Source organism: Aptenodytes patagonicus, chromosome 2 (genome assembly GCF_965638725.1).
Source record: "Aptenodytes patagonicus chromosome 2, bAptPat1.pri.cur, whole genome shotgun sequence".
NCBI classification, from domain to species: domain Eukaryota; kingdom Metazoa; phylum Chordata; class Aves; order Sphenisciformes; family Spheniscidae; genus Aptenodytes; species Aptenodytes patagonicus.
In genome coordinates this window covers 36,447,904-36,472,696 of record NC_134950.1, presented here as the reverse complement: position 1 = coordinate 36,472,696, position 24,793 = coordinate 36,447,904, and the positions used below count along the sequence as shown (strand labels likewise).

At 40.3% G+C, this 24,793-nt stretch overlaps 1 protein-coding gene across 1 annotated transcript in view; it reads left to right on the top strand.

The window, feature by feature from the left end:
• The window catches only part of KCNB2 (potassium voltage-gated channel subfamily B member 2), a 190,759-nt gene that overhangs the window by 84,691 nt on the left and 81,275 nt on the right, over positions 1-24,793 (top strand). The gene's annotated exons all lie outside the window — the stretch shown is intronic.

Below are 24,793 nucleotides of genomic sequence, written 5' to 3'. Positions count from 1 at the left end.
CTCATGAAAACCCAAATAATCTTGGACAAATAGTACACATATGATATTTACACACCGAACTGTTTAGGCTTGTGATATTTGGGGGAACAGATTTTTTATTTGTTTTTTTGTCAAAGCCTTTTTCACCATATTGTCTTTTCTCTCCATTGTCAGGGAGTTATCTCTGGCTCTCTCAGTCCCATGGATTCAGTGAGCCACGCATCTTACATAGAGATACTAGAGCTCCTGAGAGAGGGAGAGGGTTTTTTCTGTTCATATCATCCTCCCCTCAGTCTTCCCTGTTACTCATATTCTAACCATTCTGTTCGTACTGGTCCTCCCCTCAGAATTCCCATCCCTCCAAAGCAGTATTAGATATTTTCTCAGATTAAAATAACTTGAAAGTAGATGTGATTTTTTCATCCAGTGCCGTGACCATTCTTCACTGCTCAGTTACAAAACAAAATGGAAATCATCAGTGAAAGGCAAAATGTGGTACAAGTACTGACTTTTTGAAATAGTTATATCTTTCATTTATATTTGTGAACACATTATACACTATGTTACATACAAACACATAAATATGTTCAAGTGCATGCATACTCACACATATACCATTGTATCTCTTTAAACAGGATGGTTAGCGATCACTTTTATATATAAACCTGCATACATACACACAGCTACACATGTATGTATGTTAAATCATGTGAGTAGTACAAGCTGAATGATTTTCCAGCACAGTGCCCGATGTGATCCAGTAACGATTTAACCAGTGCTAATATATAGTTTTGGAATGCAATACAACGCAGCAACAAAAGGGTTAATGTAACTGAATGTAATACAGAGAGATGTGGGCCAGATTTTGGTTTGTAACCCCCAGAAGACACGGGTTTAGCATCTTCAGGAATACACAATTTCCTGCAGCCCAGATGGCACAGTAACACAGCCACTCCTCCCGAGAGCCTGCTGGTCACATCAGCAGCCCAGAGTAGCTGGTAGAAAAGAGTCCAGATCCTCTTCTTCTTTTGGCACATCCTCAGATCGATGCTCTCCCGGTGTTTTCCCAGACAACCAGTTGTGTTGTTTTTTGAGTTCCTTCTCAGTGGTAAACAACCACAAGAAGAGGGGATTAGAGCAGGGAAGTGAGGTGCTCGTTGTTATTAGCACTTACCTCCACCAGGGAGATGTTATATGGAAATTTTACCCAATAATTTCTGTCCCATCTTCCCCAGCTGACAAGAATGTTCTAATTAAACACAACTGTTGTTATAGTAGCTGTAGTGAGTCTGTCAGCCTGAAATTAGCAGGTAGAAGGAAAACAATATTTCTGTTGTAAACTTCTGCAAAATCTAAGACAACAATAAATAAATGGTAAGATAAAAGGATTAAAAGCAGTGTGATTAATGACTGGAATTTGGTGTGGTTATTCCTAGTGTCTGTCTTACATTGATAGAGAACATTATACATGACAAGTTAACTAAATTCATTGTCCTATTTCTTTATTGACTTGGAACCACAAAGGAGAGCAAAGCAAAACTAAAATAAAATATTTTTCAAACAAGAATTATTTGTATTTAAAAATATTAGTAAAAACAGTTCTGGTAGGAAATTATGGTACATCTCAAAACTAGGAATATTCTTGTTTCTTTCCAACCAGGAATAAAAGCAACTGGAGCAACTCATTTTGCCTGTAATAGCTCTCCTTAGTGCATAACTTCCTGAAAAATGATGCTGCTTTTCCTTGTATCCCTTTCTCTAGGTATAATCATCCTTCAAGTGTGTGTTGGACTTGTTTATTTTGCTATTTCCTCCTATTGCTTCAGCTCTATATTAGACAGCTATGTTGGCAAGATGGTAAGGTTTCAAACTTTCAGTTGAAGATCATTGCAAGTTTCATTTTCCTTTTATGTAAGTAGTTAAATTAAATAGGAGGGCTAGAAACAGAGATAAAACTCAATCTCCAAGTACATTAATAATTCTGTAGGAGTTATACAAAGCTCATACTGAAGCCTACAAGAGATTTGTCTCAGAGAAGACTTTAAGACTCAATATTTATTTAATATGTGGTAGCTCATATCTGGAGATGAATAACAGAAAAAATTATCTTTGTTTCAAGAAAAGAATCCAAATAAACTGTTTATCTTATGAATGAAAAAAACCACAGAGCAAGTTGTTAGGGAGCCAGAGAGTCCTGTTGGCTGCCATATTTGATTATATCTCAGATAAATACATTATTCAAGACAGTCTGTGAAGGTCACAAGCAAATCACAGCTAATCCACTCCCAGTAGAATTAAAGAGATCAGAAAGAAGAACATCAGAGAAAGATAAGATTTCAGAAACCACCCCCTTTGGTTTCATCAGTCACAGGTATGCGAGGGGCAGTTTTGGCCTGCCCTGCATTGCCTTTCCCCGAGAGCCCCAAACATCGCTGCAGTCCACAGGAGCTAGGCGGGTGCTCCCCTGCACGCAGCCCCGGGGATCCCGGGCGCCTTTCCCAGGGACTGGCAGGGTGAGCGGCATGTGTCCCTGGGGACTAGCGTCGGGTAGCCCCATGGGATGACGGAGGAGCCAAGCAGGGACTGCTTGTTCCTCTTGCAGTTGTAGCCATGTGGCATGGTTTGTTAGCCTCATAGCAATTGGTGTCTCCTGTTCGATGACACTGTGGTTCTGCTCAGGTTAGTAAATGTGTCGGGACAGATTTTGCTTCGGGGGGGTCTGGTGTGAATTCCTGCCTCTTCCCCTACTGCGTGGCACTTCTCAGTATCGCACCCAAAGGTGGAGGGTGCGAATAACCCCACAAAGGGGAACGTCCCATCACACAGAACTGCGGTTTGAACCTGTCAGAGCTGTAAGGTCGCATGTGTAAAGCCTGCTTGGGCTGGGTGTTACGGTATCCTGCAATGTGCTTTTGTGCTAACTGACAGCAGCCTGGATGACAGCAAAATGGAAATGCTCTCTGCAGCACACACTCAATATTTGTGCGAACTTGACCCCAGCCTTTTGTTCTGAGTTTCTTTCACTCTATTCAAAACAATAGAATAAAAAAGAAAGAGCAAGTACTACACACCAGAAACCGATGGACATATAAGCAAGTTCAGTATGAAATATGCTGATAGAAATTTGGAGGTGGTGTATGTCACGATGACACGCTGCTATAAAACCACTCAATGGTGCAGCAGAGACGGTTCATATCATTAACATTTACAGACTTATTAAGGAGGATCCTTATTCCCGTGCCACTCTGCATCATGGGTGTTATTAAAGGGAGTGTTTGCTTTCTTCATTATTAAAGCAAGCAAGAATTTTTGCATTCATAGCCTGTTCCATAATCTTCTTATATAGATGTACACAAGTTTGTACATCTTTATACATGTATATAGATGTCCCACTGACGTATATCGTATATAGCATATATAATACTTTGCAAAATAGATGCAATATTTTTACGTTGTAGTACTATAGGCATGTTGTTTATTTATTTGTAATTCTTCCCAATTACAGGAAAGTAAAACACTGCAATGCTAAAAAGGTATATAAAATATAATCAGATTAGTTGTACAAACCAGTGACCAGATGTTATTTGTATATAGCTGTACCGTAGAGGTATTTCAAGGAACAATACTAGTAAATGCAGTTCAGCTGGTTAGAAAGGTAGACAAGAGTTTCCATTGTAGGAGCAACTGGCAGTCAGCGATTAGAAGAAAGGATTTTGCTCGCATGGCCTGACACCTTCCTGCTGTCTGTAGCAGAAGGCCGTCCAAGAGCAGTGGTTTTGTCAGGTCCCGGGAGGCCTGTGGAGAACAGGCTACAAGCCCACAGCTGGAGCCTGCAGCCAGCTGCTGCGCTGAGTGAGAGCTGCGCTCCAGCTACAGACAGAGCTCTTGATAATCTGGGAGAAACACCATCCTGCATCTCCCATCTTTAATCTCGGCAGCATCCAATTTGGGGGTAGATTTAGCAATGCAAAGGAACATTTGCACCCCTTGCCCTTAGCACCACAGGGCACCCTGTGGCTCACAGCCTGCCAAGGGTGCTGAGCACCCTCTTCCCCATCCACATCTGTACCGCAGCTCTTCCTGGGGTCTGTGCAGCAAATAGTCTGGAGGCTATCTGGGAAGATATCCTTAAGCCCATCCTGCCCACTGAAGCCAGCTGAAATTGTCCCCACAGTCAAGAGGCCAAGAATTACCATGGAAACTCTTGCAGCAAACTCTCGTGTCAAAGCAAATATTTCAATGTGAGTTAACAGAGATTTAAAAAGATGCTGATTGAAAGAGCAGCACACTTTGTTTCCTTTCTGAGGTCACTTAGCTAACCTGCCCACTAAATCTGCATGTTGCATGTGTTGCTCTGCTGACCTTAAAAGTTCTTGAAAAAGATGGATCAGAGAGGAGTTTAGAAATGGCACAAAATATTGTCAGCAGTGGCCCCTGACTACATGATAGCTATGAAGAACAGGTGATCCTGGCAGTGTTTTTGCTCTTGAAGTTAATGAAAATATGCCTGTCTAAGAACAGTTCCTGAGCAGGAAACTCATGACTACGTGGTGCCATCTACAAGAGAGTCCGTTTGTCCTGTAATAGCAATGTGATCACCAGAAAAGGCGCCACATTGAGATCCGAGCTCACTGGCCTGGTGCTGCATGGATCTGTGTTCTTGGTGCTTCCCCTGGCTTAGGATGCAAGCTTGGGTGTGTCACTTCATTGCTCGGTGTTGCTTCCGTCCGCTGTCTCTTTGTTGTCTGTATAAATCACAGGCTCTTCTACCTGCCCCTTGTTTTATTTGGCCGTATAGACAACCTGTGAACATAACCTTCAGCTTTGCTATATTCCCTTTTGTCCAATCCCTGTTTTTTTAACAACACTCCGTTCTTTCCTCCAATGTGAGACTTTTCATTTTTACCTAATGGACATTGCCTCCTATTTTGGTGTAATCAGCAATTTTCATTAGCACACTACTACATCCTGTGCCAAATTTATTAATGATAATTTTGCAAGTTGTCTTTTTTTTTAATTTGCGGATCATCCTTCTCTCTCCTCTTTTTATTTTTTCCAGACATATTGCTTATAAACACTTTGGCAGTGTTAGTGCAACATATGTTTTCACATGAATAATTTAGTAGTTGTACTAAACCGCTATCATCCTGTATATATCAGCCTGAATATGCTGAATATACTGGGTACTGATTAGTATGGAGGAACTTCGGTAGAAAACAGCACTGTGAGAATGAATTTAACACAGGAAATATTTCACATGCAAAATGTGTTCAGTTTTCACAAAAATATGAATAAATATACTGCTTATTTTTGAATGACTCCTTGTAAATGATTGTTCTTGCACAACAGGATAGCAAAACGGGATTTAAATTTACAAGTAGTACAAACAGAAAATTTGCCAAAACATGGTTTCATACAGCTCAGAGTTTACATGGACTTGGATCAAATTTGCCAAGTACTTTCAGCTGCAAACATGTTTAGGCTGTCAAGGAGGAGACGTATCTTGACAGAGGGACAGATAATGTCCCTTCTGCTTTTTCAGAGTCCAGTGATTAATGTTGTCAAGGAAAACATGGGAGAGTTACATTCAGTCTTCTGCTGCGTGCATTGATTTGAACTATAATTCTCTCACCTCAACAGAGTGCCTTAACCATCAGGGTAAAAAAAAAGCCCAATATGTGTTTCCTCGATATTTACAGCTTTGAAACACATTTTTATAACTACTAAAACATCAGCTGTCAAGAGTGAGAGAATGGCATAGCACAGTGGCTAGGTCATTTTGCAGGAGATGCAAATTCAAAGCCCTTCAGGCAGAGCTGGGACTTGAGTTCGGGTCCCAGAAGTCCCTGCCACTGGCTGTTCTGGGGAAAGGAGGCAGCTGACATAGGTGCAGCTGGGCCTTCATTCCCTTTTGTTTCTTGTACGTCTGCCACCAGATGAAACCTTTTGTTGCAGATTAAAGACATGTTCTGATGCAAAAACAGTTTGATAAGAAAATTGTTTTGTTTTACTTTGGCAGAACAAAATGGTGGTGGTGGGGAGATATTGTTGAGTTTGTTCTAACTGGAAGAAAGAAAAAACAACTGTTTTTTTATTGGCACTCTTAATCCTTGTGTAGATCATTGGCTTTAATGGGACAGCTGAGCCTGTGTCTGTGCTGCTGCTGCTTAACGTGGAGCAGAGAAGATCCCTTCCCCCTTTATAGAGTGAATATCCCAAGAAAGCAAACAGTAGAGCGACAGCCGCCCCCACCCACATGCTCTGTCCCCTTCACGCGAGGCAGAGAAAGGTCAAAGCATCGGTAAAAGAGGTAAAGAGGAGACTGAGCACCGGGGCAAATAACTTGCGCAAGGATGGAGCTGATTTAAGCCGCTTCCTTCCAGCACAGAGCAGCGGACCGTAGCCCGGGCTGCAGGGAGGTTCACGGCTGGCCGGCCTGGCAGCACGGCTGCTCCACATGCCTCTGCGTGGGATGCTGGACCTAAGCTCCCCGCCAGCCCCAGCACAATCCCCGGCTGGCAGCTTCCCCGGCGTGCTCCTGCCTATTGTGTAACGAGAACAACCTGCTCTCGCACATGGGTGCCTGTGCTTGTTGAAATGCGGGAAAACGGCCAGGCTCTGTTCACCTCTCCTTGGACAGTCAGTAGCCAAAGCTGCTGCAAGTCAGCGGCTGCTCCGACCACGTTAACCACGTGCCTTTCGGGATTGCTTTTTGAGAAAGACGGAAGCTGAGGAAAACCCTCAGCTGCCGAAGTGCAACCATTCAGCTTGTCAGAGCCACTTTCCTTGGCTCCAGGACCATACGAGTGTGTGATATGAGTTACTGCTTTTGACTTTGCTTGATTTCCCAAAGGCCAGTTTTACGGAAAGATCGCCAGCTCTTCATTTGACTGTCACTTCGCAGCGTTTATTATGAGGCCCAATTGATGAGAGGTTTACTTGCATGATCAATCTCTTCAACTTCAGTGGGACTACTTATCAAGCGTGTATGCTTTAGTAAATCAGCCTTGCCCCTAGAGACTATGCAAAGGAAAATATGCTAATTAAATGTATGCAGGAGGCCACATTTTATATAAATGCTAAAGGAATTTTATTTATTATGAGGGCTACTGTTTTGATTGCCTTGTTAAAAAAATGCCAACAGTCTAACATTATTTGGCCTTGAAAAAATATCTTTTTTCTTCCTTGCTGTCTGTCTGGGATAACAATGATGCCCACCTCTGTTTAAACTCTAAAGATACTGGTTCCCAGCAAAGAAATCAAAAGAGGTATTGTGCCTTCCATGAAAAACAAAACATGCAAAACAAGAGAAAAACTCCACCACTGCACAGACTCATCAAAAACAAAGTGCCAGAGTGATGGAGGAGGGTATTTCCATCCCATTTGATGCTTTTAATTGCAGTTCTTATGAATGGTCTGAATCTCTCATACCTGAGTTTGCAGCACAGACCAAGTTATTTTTAGCAGCTGTAGCCCAAAGCTGCTGTTGCTACTCTCCAGTGGCATATCCGTAGATACACTTTCCATCCTTTGGTTTCAGGCTCAGTAGGTAAATTAAATGCATTACCTGATACAGCATCTTTAGTAGCAATTAACAAATATTAGACAAATATTAACTGAAAGGAACCAGGAGGAAGATACATGCAGCCAAAGAAATTGCCTCCTCTTGTTCAAAGCCTCTGTAGATACATAAAACCCAGAAAGAAGAGATTCTTTTTAAAGATGGTATAAAGGAAAGCTCTTTGAGATTTACCTTTCTGCTAAATACACACAAAAGGAATGCCATTATTATTTACTTATTTTTAAAGAAAAAGGAGGTTTTGCCATTTGCAAATGAAGGTTAAATTTTGTGTAGGAAAAAATCTCTTTCTGCTTGCTTTGGGGATTTTTACAGTTTTCAGTGCAAAGCAGTTGGTTGAAAAAATAGTCTCTGCTGTAATGAATTAGCTTCTCCGTTACAGAGTGCATTTTCATTAGGGCGAACAATGGAGGCTGCTGGGTGGATTGCGATGAGTAGCTTTACATCGAAGGACAAGCTGCATTTATCTGAAGGCAATTCATGGGTTTATAATGGACAGCACAGCCTTTGTCTTTGCTAAGAGCCTTCCTGTGAATAGCGCTATGATTCATAGCCAAATTATAGTTGCTTCCTACTACCATGACCATTTTAATAGCAAGGTTCACAAAAGGCTCTCTTCAAATGTTAAGTGGCGCTAGTGGGCTTGCACCCATTTTTTTGCACTCACTAGAATCAGATTAAATAAGTAAGAAGTCACATTTTTGATCCTTGTAAGAATTTCTTGTGAAAGATCAACTTCAAAGCACTAGTGTCATGTTTAGAATCACTCACGTTTTTCTCTCAATTAAAGAATTATAGATACCCTAGAAAATCCATCTAATCAAGGATAAAAATCTCACAGATGTGCAGTTGCAGATAAGCAGTTAAAAACATTTAAAGGTTTCTGATGAATATAAGTATTTTGAGATCTTTCAATGCAAATTACTGTATACTCTATGCATGATAACATCATGATGGTGCTAATAGTTGATAATCCAGACCCCAGCCTCCATAACAGAGATAGCTTTGGGATGAATCAAAATAAATACATGTAAAATGATATTCATAGTAGTAGTAAATGTTATCTCATAGTAGCACGGAAGGCCACATCAGGATGGAGATTCTTTTGTGTTATGCATCCACAGATAGAGAAAATACAGCCCGTACCCAAGGTTGTATAGTTTCTGTTTAATTAACCCACTGTTTTTTCAGGTTAATTTGTGTAGTTTCCGGGGGCAACCTAATGTGTGAGTAATAACTGGCTCCATAAGTTATTTGTCCAAGTTGTGCTTTAATTAAAAGCGAGCTTTGTTTGCCTTGGAATATACAGAGGACATGTATGATGCTGCAGCATGACTGTTTGCTCAGTAGATTGGCAGAAGCTTTAATCTTCCAGTCTACTCAGAGGTAAACGGGATTACTGCTATTATATGCCATTAAATATATATAAAATATTCTAGGAGTGGATGAGTTTAAAGTCCAGAGATTTAAGCCTTTTTTACCTCAACTCACGCTGGAAGAAAGTGAGCAAGTTGAAATTTCTTAAACCTCCCAATTTTTTCACTGTGATCTACCCTGAAGAGCATAGACTTCAGACTCTTTATTCTTATCCTGGGCTTGGACATAACGGGGGGTTTGTGATATGAGAAGAATATCATTTAATTCTGGTTTCAGTCATATGAACATTGTGAGAAGTGGTTTGCTCTTTTCTAAACTGCTTGGTAGTGGCCAAGGGCATTCTCAGAGCACAACGACAAGATGAGAAAACCCATCACCCCACTAGAGAGTTGCTGAATTGCTTCTGATAGAGAATTCATTTCAGGTACTGATTCAGCCTGGCACTTGAGCACGTAGTTTTGCAGCAGCTTCAGACAAATGTGTAATACGATGCGCTGGTCCAAACAGTCTCCTGCAGAATATGCATATGGTAGTTTCCACCTTGCGCTTGTCCCCTGCATTGGGATGGAGCGTCCTTCTGAGCTGCTTCAGTGGATGGACACAGAAGGCCAAAGAAGTCCACAGTGAAATGCAAATCTCCGCACTGCCTGAAAGAAGCACAACTGTCTTGGATGCCAAGATGCCAAGATGACAAGACCTGTTCTAGATATGCCAGAGGGAAAACACTTGAGTTCCTGTAGAAGAAGGAAAAAAAACTTGGTGGCTTCTGGGACAGCACTATTGATTCTCCTTATGAATAAAAACGAACATGATTCAGAAATTATTTATCTGAACTACCCAAACTGAATAAAGTGTCCTGGTTTTAAATCTTGCTACCCAGTAGTGAATGAGTGGAAGTAAGTACATCCAGTATTGCAGCCATCTGTTGCCTAAGAGCTACGTAAGGTGTCTTAGTGTGTCAAAGTGCATGTCAGAGACTCCTTCCCAGTGTTCAAAACCAGCTAAATTTTCACCTTTTGGAGAAAACCATGGCGAAGCTCAGAAGGATCTCAGGCGAAGTTCAATTAGTTCACAAATTATGTACTGGCCTCTGCTAAACAGCCCAACTTGTCTCTTCTTCAGGACACTTTGATGGAGACAGTTTGATCTGTTATTGATTCTGTCCATATTCTGAAAACTGGCAAAGCGATGCTGACTTCTGCTTTCCAAAGGGTTACAGTTCTGCATGATGATAAACAATGAGTGAGCATTACCAGTAATAAACAGTCAAGGTGCCTGATAGACAAAAGGTAAATAAAAATAAATAGCTCGTACTGCCTGATGAAGTTGGCACCAATTCAGAATTAATAGGGGCATAAGATTACCTTTTCTTATCTGGCACGTAGGCTGTTTAACTAGATTTGTTTCTAAGATACAGATGTAGAAAAGACAAGTTCTACATTGCTTAAAGTCTGATTTTTATTGTTCTTAGTGACTATCAGCAACATGAGACTATAGCATTGTCATGGTAAGCAACAACATAAGGTTTTTTTCACAATGCTGTTTTTAATAGGAAAATAAGGTATCTTTGTGGTCTTTCAGCACAAGTAGATGAAGAAGATACAGGGTCAGAAAGAAAAGGAGTGCAGTTTTTCACAGAAAGAAGTGGTGAATTAGAAAGACTCATAAGCAAGAAAAAGAAAGACTGAATGAGAGAGATGGCAAGAAAGCAAACACAAATGGTTATGGTAGAGTAGGGGCACAGGGTAGTGTGGGAGTACCTGGCTGCCAGGTTGAACCTGACAAGTTAAGAAAAGAAGCGAGGAGCTCATTTTTACCCTTGGAGCCACAGACATAGGAGCATGGGAACGTTTACAATCCCAGAAAAAAAAGGAACCTAATGCAGGTAGCTTCCCAGCTAGGTTTGATACCCAAGGCTCACCGTTCATCAGTGGGAAGAGGAACAGTCCTGCTCTTCATGGCCATCTCTAGAGCCCTGCCTTTGTCCCTTGTCTATGCAAGAAGACTGATCAACACGAGCTGATCTAGAAGTGGTAAGTGCTATGTACTGTGTATTTAAACCAACTTTGATACATCCAAGACTCTCTAGTCTTACTGCAGTTGATCCATACACATGCATTAGCTATTTGTTTGTCATGTCCAACAATCTGGCCTGCCTAACATCCAGAAAATTGTAAATCCTTATACAAAGAGCTCAGGCAGTCAATATTACCAAAAGTGGTGCCCTCCCCTTCAGAGTGGAAGGGTTGGCAGCCATGACTTTGGACCATATTTAGGTCACTGCGGCTAGGCATCATGAATACTCCCCAACCCACAGTATCAAGGCAACACCATTAAACTGAAATGGTCTTGATGTTGAAATAACACAAGCATTCTCTTTGTTCAGTGTAGACGAGATAATTGCAAATGGTCCCTTCTTACCTGTAAACGTATTCCTCCATCAGAGGTGATAGCTTTCACAGGCAAGCTGGGTATTCTGGGGCAAGATCTGGAGCCGGCATGCATCAGCAGCAGTTACTCCATTTTGAGGCTGTTTTGCATTAAGCCCCTTTCATTATTAAGGCTCATTCTATGACATTTGTGCAAGTGCAACTCATAATCTGCATATTATCTACATACCACCAACTGCATGTTTGGACTAAAGCATTAGAGTATCTCGCTGAAAAGTGAAAGCAGCCATCCCTGTAAATCATTCCATGGACAGATTTCATACAGAAATATGGCCTTAATAATGCACAGTAGACTAGGCTGCAGTTGCAGGACAACGGACATAATTTCATCCTTCTAGTTACACGGGGTCCTGTTCAAAGCCCACAAGTGTAGAAGTTACTGGCTATTGACTTCAGTGAGTTTTGGAGCCTACCTATCAGAAATTCTGTGATGCGGGGGAGAGTCTCTTTGGGATCAGAGCAACCACGCATGGGCACAAACTGAAACACAGGAGATGCCATCTGAACATAAGGAAACACTTTCACTGCGAGGGTAACTGAGCACTGGCACAGGTTGCCCAAGGAGGTGGTGGCGTCTCTGTCCTTGGAGATATTCAAAAGTCGTCTGGACACAGTCCTGGGCATCCAGCTCTGGGTGACCCTGCTTGAGCAGGGGGGGTGGACCAGGTGACCTCCAGAGGTCCCTTCCAACTCTGTGACTCTGTGATTCAGATACCACCTAGCGGGAGCTGAGGCATCAGAATCTGGACTTCAGTTGGTTTTATGTCGGGGAAAATCATCCCATCTCTTAAAATGTCCTGTCAAAAGGTACTCGTAATGAAATACATGGAAACTGAAATAGGGTTGAATTAAGCAATTTTGTCAACAACATTTAGAATGTAACATTTTGCACTCTTAATACAATTTCCACAGCTCTCTGGAAATACCTGGTTTGATTGAAATGATTATCCTTCAGAGATAATGGAATCTTTGATTTCAGGCACCATTTGAATTATACATCAGGATTTTTTTTTTTTAATCTGGTCAAAAAAAAAAAAGCAATTGCATTTTTTGTTTTTAGGAACAATCTGGTATTTCTATCTTCAAAGCTGTTATTTACATATCAACAGCTTTGTTCAGTTCCTCTGTTCTTTGGCCAAGTGTGAGATTACAATGAAAACCAGAGGGGTGGCAACTCAATCAAGTCAGATCAAAAGAGGCAGAAAAGGAGTAAACAGGACTATTAGGAGGAATAAACAATGATGGTAAAAAGAGCACAATTGCGCATTTTTGTGTTTTGTTTAATTTAATTTCACATTTCTTTGTTAATTGTAAAATCTTGTCAGAAGTTTGAAAATAATTTTTCCCCTCTAACCAACTTGGTCCTTTTCCATTTGGCAAATACACCACTGGGTTTATTTTTCCCTCCCATATGTTGAATGGTAATAAAATAAATATATCTGTTAATGTTTTTTGTGTAGGAACAACTTTTCCTGCACGCTGTTCTCATAAAAAGCTTTTGTTGCCCCATGATGGCAGCATGGGTAATAACAGCTTGTCTAGTAAACTCCTAATGAAGTAAAAAATAAGTATGTCACGATTTACTAGCAGCCGGTCACGTACCAGAATAGAATTTGGCTCTGTCTTGATATCATTTTAAAAATGTTGAACCAGGTTCAGACATGAATTAAGACAAAAGAAAAAAGAAGGAAAACACTAAAAAGTGGAAGGCACTGATTTAAAGAAGAGGGTGGAGGCACGCCCGTTGTTTTAAATGGCATGGCATCAGACATCAGTACACAGTGCTACTACTCCCATGGCAAAACAAAGTGCCCTTTTCCATACCTTGTGGCTAAACATCTTAAGGCAATGGATTTAGAAGCAAACCTCCCTTGGTAATGAAACCAAGTTAAGAAATTACAGCATTGAGACAGAAAGCTCTAGATGATGAAGGAAAAAGGGAAGGCGGATGACAAATCAAAGTGGAAGACTTAAAAAAAGAGAACAGTGATGAATGGTAAGATCATTCTTGTATCATACTCTTGTCTTTGCTCAGGTCAAGTCCCTGCACGTACTCACCCATTGGTTAGGGGTACTAGCCAGTACTTAGTGGTGAAGTAGTTTGCCTAATGCAGGGGTAGGCTGAGTAATAAGGATGCTACATTGTATATATCAATCACTCCAGGTGGGATATTAGACATAAAAAAGGACTAAGGGAAATTCGTTGTCTTTGGGAAAAATAATGTATTTTAAAGTTTTGTGTACATCTCACTGACTGATGGCTGGGGCAGATGTGAGCTATTCTCTACTTCTTCAGGCACGCTTACAAAGGGATATTATAGTGGTGCCTCTGGACACAGAAGGTGGCTGTTACCATCTTGAGCTCTTTTCCTCCCCCCTTATGCTTTCTCATTCCTTACAGTCATGGAAGGACTAGCTATCACCCAGGTGACTCAGTTGCTCTTCTGTGCCTCTCAAAGCTGTTTGCAAAAGAGGGTAAGCACTTTTACACAAGACACGCAATATGCAAGTCTGTTCTGTGAAGCAGAGGAGAGTCTGGAAGAGAATACGAACTATGGGTACAAGCATTGTTTCAGCTATCGGTAAAGCGCAGCTGTCTCTGAGGCTGGGTGCAGCTTTGAAATAATAGGCACCACCACTGTACAATGTGTCAGGATGAAGAGAGAATACATTGCTCCTCTGAAAAGAGAACTTCATATTGAGCTGAATGTAATTACTCAAATGGACGTCAGCCAGTGCACCTGGGCTCGCTCACTGTAGCAAACCCTAATTCCTAAATAGGAATTCAGGAGAAATGTTCTGTGGCACTGTATAAATTCTCAGAACTGTTTGTATAGTTTATGTTTTCATCTTCACTTTTAAAATGACACTTGCTCTTATGTCTATCACCTAATGATCAAAGAGAAGTTTCTCTATAACTTTGTCAGAACTCTGCAGCAAATTGAACTGAGACACCAAGATAACAAATACTTTAATCCTTTCACTTCAGATATTTCAACACTGGAAAATACAATGGATCACATACTCAAGGGGTGTACGTTGACTAAAAAATATCAGCTTGGTTAATGTTGATTTTTACCAGCTGAGGATCCAGTCCAGTAATCTGAAGCATATCAAATTGCTGACAAAATCCTGGTTCCTTCTTCTCACAGCTTGGACAGAGGAATCTCAGCCCCACAGAAACTGGGCTGGTTACTCACATTGGAGCGGGTGGACCAAAACGTTCCTGCTTATCCTCCACACTGGCTAGAAAGGAGCCGGCAGTAGACCTGAAACCAGTTTAAAGCTGTGTTGTGCCTGTTAGTACTTTACTGAGAAGCTAATAAATGTCCCTGGGAAGGGTCTGGTGGGCACCTCCCCTGCTGGACATACTTTGCCACAAAAACACCAGGTCTTCAGACCTTCTGGAGAAACAGTGGCACCCTGTGCTTTGCCCATGGCTACTTTCTCTCTGTGCTAGAAGGACCTTCCAAATGGACAGGATTGTCTCAGCTGCAAAAAGGAAGAGTGTTCTTGATGGATAGGTGCTTGTGGAGATGCCTGAAACCACTGCCCCAGATGAGGAATAACATCAGGCCACAGCTTTGAAGTAGTCCTGCTGTCACATGAAGTTCCAGTACTTCTGTGCTGAACTCCATTCATCTGGGGCTTCATTTTCAGGGCCAATTACCAATAAATTTAGTAAGATGCCTAAGCCTCTAAAAACCAGGGGGTTAAAATCAAGCAGAAGAAATAGCTTTCTCCAGATATGGTCTTAAATGTGACTGCTGTTCAGCCGGCTACATGGCAAAGGAAGGTTGAAAAGTAGGTAAGTTTGTGAAATTTTCTTGTGATAGTCACAAAACTTGAAGTAGTCGCTTATTAGAGGATGTGAGAGATCTCATCCACTACAATGGTTTGTGAGGTAAAGCACAGGACATCAACTCTTGTAAAAAATCTGAGTACTGAAAGTCAATTGAATGCCTTTTTGAGGAAGAAGAGGCTGTATTAGCCAGGGCAGCATTATCTCTGATGCACTCATTTCCTCCGTAATTGAAGTCATTGAAGTACAGATACTTAGATGTGTACTGGAGCATCAGATTGGATTTTTAGCCTTTTACCAGTTTTCCCTTTGTGTTCTTTCTTAGGATCAATCTGCAGCAATTGGCTTAGAGTAAAATACCCTGCTGTAGCTCATCCCCTGCACAGCCCCTGTAAGCGGCATTCCAGCAGTATTGTACTTTCATTGTATTTGCTATTACTGTCCTAAGACTGAATATCTAAATGGGAAGAAAATTAAAACAACAAACTGAGAGGAAGATCTATCACATTTAGCAAGGCAGCCAATACTGGGCTGTGATAACTTTGTGAAAAAGAAGGACTCTGACCTCTGATGAGGTTTAATCAAATTTGTAAGTTTTCTACATTTCATCAGCAGGTATTTAGAACTACACTTTGTAGATGAATCATATTAGGAATTCCTGGTACTGGTATGTGTAAAAGCAGTTGTATGTCTTGTCACTGTATGAAAAATAAGTGTCCCAATTATTGAGAACTGGAGAAATCGGATGACACCAATCTTTGTATAGGTATGTGATATTTGGATGTACTTTTCTGGCATATTATAATGAAGTGAGACTACTATCTAGCCCAGAAAACTAAGTAAAATCAATGAACCTGAATCAAACTAATTCATTAAATTGGATGAGTTAATGCATTTCTTGTGGATGATGACAAAAAATCAATTCCCATATAGCATGTTGTGTTTTCGCTTCAGTAGTGTTTCTCACACAGGTGGACGCATGTAGCAGCAAACTGAATTCAGATTGTGATGGCCAGAATAGGATGTCAGTCACACCAGCCTCAGCCTGCCAAATTTCATTTACAATTTATAGAGTTCTTCCACCTTTAAAGCTGTGTATCTGAAATACAATGGCCTTTGGTCTTCAGGTTAGTTCTTTATCCATGTTTGACCCACTTCTGACTTCGCAGCAGTTATTCATTATATTTTACACTATTTATATTTTGATTAACTTGATTTACAGGAAAGGAAAATGGAAAATATAAGAAAAGAACATTTTGTGGAGATGGCTTGACTCACATCAAGGTCGATCTCTCTAATTTTACTGAAGCTGGTCAGTATACCCCCAAATATATTTTAGTAAAATGCACGCATTTACTTTTCTTTTAATACTCAGAGCTTTCTATTTGGGAATAATAAAACCTGATCTCAATATATTTAGCCTAACCAGTATTCTAGAACATAACCTTATGTTTTTGTATATGTATTAATGAGGATTTAACAATTCAGGCTGGTGATGTAACATTATGTACCCTGCACTGCTTTCCATCTTAACCACAGCACCTCTGAGTGCTATTGATTCTTTGCGTTTTAAAGAAGCTTTCAACCTGTTTGGTTTCAAGGGCACAACAAAGTTCAAGTAGGAGACTGTTTAAGGAAGGCCAGATGAGAATGTGATTTCAACAAGTTCTTGTCGAAAATCATATCTAATGTTTAAACTAAACATTTTTTCACGTTCTCACCCAATCATTTCCTCATTATCTCCACTGACTCCGAGTTATCCAGCATGATCTAGGCAACTATCTGAAGGCCTTCATGTTACTATTATTTCAGTCTATTTGGATTCAAAATTCTGTTGCAAAGCATCAGATAAATATGAGGTATCCAGTCTGGAATACCTGCTGCTGACAATAAGGAAAATCTGTTGTTTGCAGGTTGATAGCATTGTACTTATGTCAGGTTTTGTGCTTACCAGCTATTGGAACAGCAAAGTCGCAGACCTTGCGTTCGTGTCTCATGTTTTCAGCTGCCTTCAGGATCAGTCACATCAGCTGGGTGTTTTATATCTTACAGGGACATTTTCTTCAGTTTGTCCTGACTGAGCTTAGTACCAGTCTAAATACCTGTGAGATCCTCTCTCTGTAATGGATTGAACAAAATCAAAGGCATCACATAGCCATGATTTGGGGAAAAACTTAGTCTCCAGATCCAAATTTTAAACCCTTGGTTCACTTCTGTCATTAGCATTCTGTGAAAGAAATATGGGATTCAGCCCACCCCTCTTCAGAAAGCTAAAAACAAGGTCTAAGCCAGATGGCTGTGGTCTCTTGACAGTCCGCAGCACGAGACAGGAGGCTCTGGAGGGTTACGGACCCAATCCCACAACAGGTATCTTAAAGAGGTGCCCCTCTCCTCTGACTGTAAACATCGCCTTGAGGATACTACCATCTGCCTAACTTCAGACAGCTGACATTAGGTAGGATGAATCCCTCCTTTCATGATTAAGATGTCTCTCATATGGCTTGATAAAAGATGGGTAAATTAGATCTGATAAAGAGAGCTGCCCAGTGGCAGCTGGAACAATAATTTGTGAGTCCCAGTCCCACATGCAGATGACTAGACTGTGCTCCCTGTTGTTGCATTAGAAAGCTTTCTTTTTCTAATGGATTTACTTCCTGAAGAAAATCATGGTACACTGGAAAGACTGCTTTGCATTTCTTATCTATGAAAATTAAGTTACATGGGACTTTTCAGGATTTACCATGTAGAGTTTATGCCTCTTAATATGCTCATCTTAATGAAATATATGGCAGTCAAAGATGACTCATGTAAGATACAGGGTAATCAGTCATTTATATAACTCACCATCATACAAACCAAATCAGCTTCTATATAAATGTCTAGACAGCACATTAGTGCTTTGCCCAGCTGGCCCAAGAATATGTAACTGGGAAAGATAAAAGGATCCCTGCTTCCTAAACTCCTTGTTAGCACTTGCCACACTCTCCACTGTCATTTGTATTTTGGCAGATAAACCCCAAGTGTGCAGGTCCCAAATATTCCAATCTGTCTGTAAAACAGAGCTCATATGAGGTTATATTTCCATAAGTCACATTGAAATCAGTGTTTGTTTGTTCAGAGCATTGACCTCAGATTTCAGATGTCCGTCAGGACTGTGTAAAATTAAGGCCTACTCTATTTACAGCATCATTATTTCAAATATATTACCAACTAGTTCACAGTATACTTAACAGAAGACTGCTTGATGGTTAAGATAATGTGTTCTTAGATTGAACGCATTTCATGATGTAAATGGACAGAGTCAAGCAGTTTGGGCCAAAAGCTTTAGTTCCAAACAATCAAATTCTTGCTTTAAGCAGCCATCCCATTAAGGGCTGGTGTGCACAGGCTTGTCACGCACTGTGGAATACCTTATGAAGTTTATCATGGGGAAAAGAAGGTACTAGCTGAAGAGTACGTGCATGTGAGTGTCCAAATCCAGCCTAGAGGGCTTCTCTGTGTGGCACAGCACTGACAGCTTCACCCGGGGCCAGGATCGGATACCTACATTAACAGGGCTCTTTACTTCTGCCTCTTAACATCATTTATTAGCACAAAAGCACTAGCTTGACATGGTTAGCGTTGACCAGATCCTTACCTTAAATCACTGGCACCATCATGGATACTGTGGCATTAAACAAAGTAAAAATTTCCTCAGTTAGATCTAATTCTTGTTCACTAAGGCAATGTAACAATGGGTATTTTTTTTCTTGTTGTTGTTCTTCAGTGTCCAGATCAAAACCAAACACCAGGCAGATCAATATGACAGATAGACATTTCAGATCTTCTCACCTGGACAGAATTTTTGGTTCCATTCAATTCCAGCTGAAGGGAACACCTATTTCAACGAAAAATGGAGCATGTGCTTTCTTGTGCTTGCCATAAAAGCCTATGGGAAAACAAGCTGGAGTCACAAGAGTCCTAGAGAAAAAAGTACTGATTTTACCCAAGAGCCCATAATTATGGTCCTCGCTTAGGATGAAGGAGACTACAGTTCTGTCCTATACTCTTCCTCAAGCCCAATTTATGTCACTTCTGATTGTCCATCTAGTAAGCAGTATTTTCCCTAATTTATTCTCCTCAAGAACACATTTTCAGGATTAATAAACAGTTTTGCTGCATAGTATTTTTTCAGTGGCAAAACAAAGAGAACAAAACCCAGGAAAAAGCCAGTAGTCTGGGAAATGATTGCAACTCAGGAAAGGTTTAGCTGCACATCTGGAATTTTTCTTTACAAATTCTATACATGTCTGTCATTTGCAGAACAGGGATCTATCTTCATGTGTCCTATTGTGAATAACTAAAATGCATATGAAATATTTTTTAAAATGCTTCTAAGACGTGGAGGAAATAGTGGTAGCTTTCTCTCAGTCTCTGTATGTAATGTCTGTATCTGGCTTTTTGAGGTTCAGAGGTTAGAAGTAAACTGTATCAGAATATCTTTGTTCTACTGGTGATTTGAAACTTGAATCTGGATCCAAATTCTGTTGCTCAGTCCCATCTCTGTTCTTTCTCTGCAGATAGTTGGGGGAAAAAAAAGTTGGCTATTTATTGCACTGTTGCCACCCACACATCCTGTTCCTATTTTGGAAGGCTTCCTAAATTCATTACACAGGCAAAACTCCCACTTAACTTATTTGTTTGCCTGTGCAGAGACCAAAAAACAGATCAGAGAACAGAACTGTCCATCGCTGTAATGTTATGTCAGTTACTGTCTTGCTGAAACTGTGTGCTTTTGCTCAGTCATTGAGCAGAGTCGACAGATCTGAAAATTCAGGGAGATGTTACAAGTCAAAGCCCTCTTGCGTATTTAGTGTCCACATAATAATAATCCGTACTGCCAAGGGCCATCGGTTTTCTAGATTGAATGGACCTTCAGGGGAAAGAGAAAATGTTTATAGTGAAAGGAAAATGAATTAATCAGAACTTTAGCCTTCAGCTGTCAGCACCAGAATACAATGTCAATTGAAACGAGTTGCCTTTGACAAACCTCACCTGCTCTCATCAGTCCTATTTGCAGTGCCTTAGGCGCAGATCTTTACAGGAACAGAGCAATGCTTACCAGCATAGTCCATTAGCTGTGAAAGTTGTTGCGTTGATTTCAGAATAAAATGCTGCAGCAGAAAAAGGTATCTTTGCTGTTGGCTATACAAGGCTTGGCATTGATTTACTTCCAGAGGAATATTCATCTCATAAGGTAAAAGAGGCTCATTTACCTGATAAGTCTAATAAGCTACCAGTGTATTTAGGAAAAACACAATGTTCTCAGATATCGCAGAAAATTAGCTAGGCTGCAGTACCAAGGCTGTGATTGTGATTCTTGAGCTTATAATTTGATTTATGCTGTTAAGACAAGGGAAGGATGAGGCTCAGGAAATAGTTCTGTTAATGCTTTGTGAGACACAGGGAGCCAGGTTAGCAGCAGTCTTCAACTGTTCTAAGTTATTTGAAACAGAAAAAGATAACTTTTATGTTATACTGAGTTTATATTAGAAAGTTAAAAAAAAAATTTTGCTTTTTAAACAGTGAAATTTCTGGAAGTGAGTGGTACACTGCAACTGCATCATCATAAATTTGGGGGTCGGTTCAGATGCTCTGAACTAATGAATCCACCTGGGTAAGGCTTGCTTCTGCGTATATTGGAGATCATACTTAGAAGCTAAAGATACATGTCAAAGTAGGTGTATGAACCACACATCCCTTTTTTAGTGCAGATGGCTGCCACTTTGTTCCTCTCCTCTACGCACCGTGAGCTATGTAAGATAATAGGGTCCTATATTACTTGTATTTATTACAAGATGTAGAATACTTTGTTCAAATTCTTTCTATTTTATATTTTTAATGAAAAACAGTTTTGTAGCTTTTGTCAAACTAGTCCTGCTAAGTTCACGATCTTTGGAAGGGGATCCTCTTGGACTGTCATAAGGGAGCGTTACTTTGTGTTGCCATTTACTCAAATGGAGTATTAAGTATGATTAAGACGACTGCTGTTTGTATACCATTGCTTCCGTCACTGCGAAAGCTGAGGTGTGCAGTGCATGGGGCAGGGGACTGCTAGAGGAGACAGGATGCTCTTACAGTTGAGAGGACTCTGGTCCAAGGAAATAGGATTCTTTCCTTAGTTCTTGCTGCCTCCTGTGCTTTAGTGAGCAAGTCACATAAACCAGACTTTGCACAGTCTTTAATTGGGGGTTTCTCGGTACATTAGTGCCTAGCCTGAGAGCAGCACGGTTCTAATTTGGAGAAGTATGGGCAATGCCAGGCACAGCTGAACTTAGGAGACCTGTTGTCAGAATATATTAACCACTGTACAAATATTGCCTGTGCTGAAAAGTCAGTCCTAGGGCATCTCAAAATGAGAGCTTAAAACTAGTAGGTACTCTTAACTTTAATCTCTATTTGCCTCAGTACCATATCTGTAGAATGGTGCTGATACATATCCCCTCACCATACAGGTCAAGAAAATATATAAATAAAATTTGCAAATCACCTGATGGTTCTGTGTGTACCACAGAACATCCCAGGAGTGTATCTATTATATTCAGGAGAGAGCTTCTCTACTGAAGTGTACACAATATATTGAGCAAGGACAAAGCAGAACATCAAGTGCTATTTAATGCATGCACTGAATGAAACAGGAGGCATATGGAAAAAATCATGTGTGCTCAAGTCATTAAAAACTATTCTAATGCTTGAGGGGGAAGGGTAAATAAGGACAAATGTTGAATAGAAACCACTAATTCTTGTATTTCCTAAGCTCTCAGTGCTTCATATCTTTAAATTTATTAAATTCTTTCAATGAAGCAGGGAGTGAGAGTGTGCAGGCATGCTTACTTTCCACATTTCATATTTCCTAACCTGCTCCATATCCCTTGCTGACGCGTCACACAGAGATCCCACCAGCTCTCCTGCTTTAAGGTAGTTGTATTGCAGCTTGGATGGAGGTTACTAGTAATTAACCACAAACAGTACTTCTGCTCATTCACTAGACCATGTTCTCTCTGCCTGCACCCAATTAACCTTCTCCCATGAGTCCAGAAAGCAGAGTGGAAGCTGTATTATAATTCTTGGGTCATTAAAAAATCCCATGACAGTTTTTGTAAGAGTAATTTTGTTAGTCCCCATGTCCTGGCCAAATCCCAATTTTGTTTAATTACTTGAATTATCTGAGAACGGGACAAATGTATTCATTGTACATTTTACTTAAAATGTCATGGAACACATTGAAGAACATATTCAGAAATATATTTGTGAGTGATTGTAATATATCAAGAAGATACATATGTAAAGAAATACCACATTTAATATATAATATTTTTCTTTCCTTCCTCTCTAACCAGTTCTGCAGTGTTGGTCATGTTGTTCAAAATACATCAAAAAAACATTACAGCTGGAAAGATTTCAGTCGCAGGGAAAGTGATACTCGTATGGGAGTCTTATCAAGTAAATTTTCTTGCCTTTATCCTCCTTTAGTCTATGAGCAATCTTAATAATTACACATTAATTCTTTGCTATTTGTATAACTCCCTGCATCTCACTAGCTCAACAAGCTTTAAAGACTTCCTGACTTTAAGCAATGCATTGATTAGAAATTGAGCTGTTGACCTTTCCAAATCCCATAGAAGGCCTTCCTTTTCTAAGTGTGATCTGTGGGTGAGCTTGGACAAACCATTCACTTCTATTCAGAGCATGAGAAGAGTTCCAGGTCAAGGATTGTAAAGAAGAACCCATTTGCACTATGCAATCAGGGGGTTTATTGATTTTACAAAACCCAGAAAATCCGCTACTTATTCTTAGCGCTTTCTATTGGCATTTTATCAGTTAACCACTTGGAGATATATAGACATTTATAGAATTCTTTTATAACAGAGCATTTGCCAACATTGGGTAGTCAATGCACTGTGTTATTCCGTTTTTATGTTTTTAAAGATGCACTAGCAGACCCATTTTATAAATGAGGAAACAATAAATAAAATATTGATCCAGGCAATTACTTCCTATACTCTAGCATCTTCTTCCAGCTAGCAATCACAAAATGAGTTCTTCGTCTCATTTGCTTATGGTGATGGTAGGCATAAATTACTAGAATTGACCAGTCTAAAATGAGTTTTGTGGAAGTCACTGTTCTGTGTAATTGCAGTGTTCCGTGTAATGATGTATTTACTAGTGGTGCTTGACTGAGACTTAGAGTAATAGTACGTTTCTTCACCAAATGTCTATATAGTACCACAGTAACATTCAGAGGCATTTTTTCTTCTTTTTTAACAATGATTGTCTTTTTCCTAAACAATAGCATTTTAAATGCGTTACCCTTTTTGTCGTGGTTTAACCTCAGCCGGCAACTGAGCACCACGCAGCCACTCGCTCACTCTCCCCTCCCCCGGTGGGATGGGGGAGAGAATCGGAAGAGTAAAAGTGAGAAAACTCGTGGGTTGAGATAAAAACAGTTTAATAATTGAAATAAAATAATAATAATAATAATAATAATGTAATAATAATATACAAAGCAAGTGATGCACAGTACAATTGCTCACCACCCGCCAACCGATGCCCAGCCAGTCCCCGAGCAGCGGCCCCCCCGGCCAGCTTTCCCCCAGTTTATGTACTGAGCATGACGTCACATGGTATGGAATACCCCTTTGGCCAGTTTGGGTCAGCTGTCCTGGCTGTGCCCCCTCCCAGCTTCTTGTGCACCTCCAGCCTTCTCAGTCGGTAGAGCATGGGAAGCTGAAAAGTCCTTGACTAGGGTAAGCACTAGTTAGCAACAACTAAAACACCAGTGTGTTATCAACATTGTTCTCACCCTAAATCCAAACCACAGCACTGTACCAGCTACTAGGAAGAAAATTAACTCTATCCCAGCCAAAACCAGGACACTTATGTAAATGTGTTATCCGATACAGCATTTTTACCTCTATGTCCTTTCCACTGCATAGTTATTTTTTTCTTAAGGGCCTGCGGTTTAGGCAGCCTGCTATGATTTTCAATGATAGCGCAAAATAATTTTCAGTTTGATAAGGATTGTTAAATGAAAATTAAAACATACCATGTCTTTCATGGAGTCTTTGTCATTGTTCTTTCTTGTTGTTGGAACCAAAAAGAAATGTAACTTAAATGCCATTCTCTCTGAGTAGAAACTATACTTTATTAGGCGCTCTTTCTTCGAACCAGGATTAAATTTTATTTCCTTCTACTTAAGAAAAAAAGCAATTTATTTTGCATGGATGTATGTAAAATACAGCCATGAGTTTATGTAGAAAACTCCTACTGTCATCAGTGTACATCAACAGTCTGTGTTGTTCAGAAGAGTTCCCCAAAATTGCTATGAATGGGGACCAACATCCTTCCTTAGGATTTGAGCATTAGAAGTCAATAGAAGTTATATTTGACCAGAAATGGGGCTCGGACATTAAAATTGCTATATGGATTCCTTGGAAAGTGAGGTGTGGCGGGTTATGGACAACATCCTCTCTGTGACTGTAAAGCAGCTGTTTCACAAGAGAATGTGTAAACAGGGGCAGTGGATGTACCACCAACTGTCATGCAGTTTGTAAAGAGATTTATCAT